Genomic DNA, 3,432 nt, shown 5'->3' on the forward strand with positions numbered 1-3,432 from the left:
CGGAGTCTTGCTCTGTCGCCCAGGCTGGAGTGAGCCACTGTGCCCGGCCAACTTTTGAGAATAAATAAAGCAAAGAATATTTTCTGACATCTGCATATTTAGTATGTTGAAATTATTATTATTTTCGAGATGGAATCTCACTCTGTCGCCCAGGCTGGAGTGCAGTGGCGCAATCTTGGCTCACTGCAACCTGCATCTCCCGGGTTCAAGCAATTCTCCTGCCTCAGCCTCTCAAGTAGCTGGAATTACAGGCACCCACCACCATGCTTGGATCTTTTTTTTTGTTTTTTTTTTGAGACGGAGTCTCGCTCTGTCGCCCAGGCTGGAGTGCAGTGGTCAGATCTCAGCTCTGCAAGCTCCGCCTCCCGGGTTTATGCCATTCTCCTGCCTCAGCTTCCCGAGTAGCTGGGACTACAGGTGCCTGCCACTGCGCCTGGCTAGTTTTTTTGTCTTTTTTTAGTAGAGATGGGATTTCACTGTGTTAGCCAAGACGGTCTCGATCTCCTGACCTCGTGATCCACCCGTCTCGGCCTCCCAAAGTGCTGGGATTACAGGCTTGAGCCACCGCACCCGGCCTTTTTTTTGTATTTTTATTAGGGTTTCACCATGTTGGCCAGGCCAGTCTTGAACTCCTGGCCTCAGGTAATCTGCCTGCCTTGGCCTCCCAAAATGCTGGGATTACAGGTGTGAGCCACTGAGCTTGGCCCTGTCCTAAATTCTGACTATGTGATGCTTTCCAAACGCCCTACGAGGCATTTCATCACATTGAGGACCGCTTCACGTACCACTAAGAAAAAAATACTGTTACTTAAACTCTGTGGGCATGGCAGTGTCCACCTGTAGTCCTTTCTACTTGGGAGGCTGAGTCCTTCCTACTCTGGGCTCTTCCTACTTGCTAGAGCCCAGAAGTTGGAGGCTAGCCTGGGAAGCATAACAAGACCCTGTCTCTTAGAAAAAAAAAAAAAAGCTGTTTCAGGAACTTGTATATGCTCCAGTCTCCTAGTTTAAGTGCAGGTCTCTGCCCTGATAGTGTTTTTCTGAAAGGCTCTTTGTGATATAATAAGAAATGTGTATTTGGGCTCTGCCCTGGTTCTTGGAACACAACGTCTAAACGCTTGGAATCTCCAAAGTGATAAGTGTCTTTTTGTAGACAAGTGAGATGATTGACGGCTGGGGCTCCTTGCCAGGGAACCATGTGATTAGAGGGCGGGAACTTTTAGGTCTCAGACCCTCTGCCCCCCAGAAGAAAGAGGGCTGAAAGTTGAGTTGATCACCGGTGCTCAGTGATGTCATTGATTACGCCTATGTAATGAGATCTTCCTAGAAACCAAAAAGGACCAGGTTCCTGGGGCTCCACGTAGCGGGACAGGTGGAGGCTCCTGCAGGGTGGCGGCCTGGGGAGCACAGGGAGGCTCTGCGCTTCTCCTCCATCTGCCTCTTCGTCTGTATCCTCTGTAACTCCGTTATAATAAGCTGGCAAGCCTAGCTTCCTGAATTCTGTAAGCTGCTATGGCAAATTAATGGAACCCAAGAAACGGGGGGTAGTGGGAGCCGTGCTTTGTAGCCTGTTGGTCAGAACTGGAGGTGACAGCCCACTACTTGCGTTTGCTGTCTGAAATAGCGGCCAGTCTTTGAGACTGAGCCTCCAGCCTGTGGGATCTGGTGCGATTCCCGGTAGATAGTGTCTGAATTGGATTAAGTTGAGGACACCCAGATGGCGGCCCCTGGAAAACTGCTTGATGTGGGCCCCACATCTGGTGTCAGAAGTGTTGTGTTGAGTGTTGTGTGAGTAGGAAAAACACTTTGCTATGTCCTTGTCTCCTGCAGTTCAGCTGTTTATCCTTAGAGCTTTTTAACATAAGGAATATTGGGCAAGGAGTTGTTCTAGATGAAGGTGCCTGGTGATGGGCTGTTTGCAGTGGAGAGAGGTGGGGAAGCTCACCCCAGGCGTGCTTCCTCTTTGTTTTTTTTTTCTTGATTCACTTGTGAATGGCCATCCAGTTCACGGCCTGAAAACATGAAAATCACTGGGAACAGGAGGTGGGAGAAGAGTTACTACTTTCATCCCAATTCACTCGAAAGAGGTTTCTCCTTGAATAATTTCTGGTAATTTGTATTCACAACACAAATGTGCTGTGAATATATTGAGCATTTAAGTATTTACTTGTTTGCTGAAATCTTCTATAACAAGTCAGTTTTCACTGACATTGGGATGGGATTCTCCCTCGACATTGCTAGAAACCTTTCAAAACCTAGGGATCTCTGGAAGCTCTAATAATGGATATTCTTTAGATTGTCTTCTTCATTTGCATTTTGCCTTGTTAAAAGCTTTTTGTTGTTATTCTCTTGTAGTCTTTGGTTATTGCCAGAACTTAATTGACCTATCTTGACTGTTGACATTTCCATCAAAGGGAGAGGGAAGCGTTCCAGTCCCCGCCGCGCTCGTGTTTAAAATCTGAACCAAGCCAGGGTTGGGATTTCTTTTGCTCATAGTGAAAGCGTTTAGACGATTCATTGCCTCTTCTTGGAGACTTTTTTAGTGTGCTCAGTTAATGTGTTAATATTTTTCTTGGTAAAAATGATCATTTGAAAAATCTCTCTCTGGTTCAGAATTACTGGGAGATGTCCTCAAAGACCGGCCCCAGGAAGCGGACGGAATCGATTCGGTGATTGTAGTGGACAATGTCCCTCAGGTGGGGCCTGACCGACTTGAGAAGCTCAAAAACGTCATCCACAAGATCTTTTCCAAGTTTGGGAAAATCACAAATGATTTTTATCCTGAAGAGGATGGGAAGACAAAAGGGTGAGTGTTCTCCCGTTGGAGAAGTCTCATCTGTGTCTGGCACGTCGTGATGAGGGAGTGTTGCAGGAGCTCCCTGCAAACACAGCTCCTGCCTCACCCAGGCATGTGGGCCGTTCACTTCTTCAGGCCGCCCTCAGCTGGAAGCTCTCCAGAGCAGTGAATGAGAAGATGATAAAGTTTAAGTTAAGGTTTTAAAGTTTTTAAAAATTACCTAGAATAGACCAGCATCGTGGCTTTCGCCTAAACTCCCAACACTCTTGAAGCCTGAGGCCAGGAGTGGGAGGCTGCAGTGAGCTATGATAACGTAGCTGCACTCCAGCCTGGGTGACAGAACAAGACATCTGCCTCTAAAATAAATAAGTGAAGTAAAAACTAACTAGAATAGTTTTAGTTTCTAGAAAAATTATCAAATGCAGGTAATGCTGCTACATTTTCTGTGTTGGGCAGTCAATTGAGGGATGGCCTCTTGACCCTCAGTTACTCATGTTACAGTGAAACATTCTCTGAGGTCCTTTCTAATCTTGCCTGTAATACACAATATTAGACCTTTTTTTTTTTTTTTGAGACAGAGTCTTACTCTGTCACCCAGGCTGGAGTGCAGTGGTGTGATCTCGTCTCACTGCAAGCTC

General features: G+C 46.5%; 1 protein-coding gene across 1 annotated transcript in view; it reads left to right on the forward strand.

Annotated features, from left to right (window-relative positions):
* Positions 1-3,432, forward strand: part of EIF3B (eukaryotic translation initiation factor 3, subunit B) — a 26,055-nt gene that overhangs the window by 3,505 nt on the left and 19,118 nt on the right. The window contains exon 2 of the mRNA XM_011956966.1: positions 2,611-2,803. The gene's annotated coding sequence lies outside the window, so the exon portion shown is untranslated. The remainder of the gene's footprint in view (positions 1-2,610; positions 2,804-3,432) is intronic.

Source organism: Colobus angolensis, unplaced genomic scaffold (assembly GCF_000951035.1).
Source record: "Colobus angolensis palliatus isolate OR3802 unplaced genomic scaffold, Cang.pa_1.0 Scaffold43, whole genome shotgun sequence".
NCBI lineage: Eukaryota > Metazoa > Chordata > Mammalia > Primates > Cercopithecidae > Colobus > Colobus angolensis.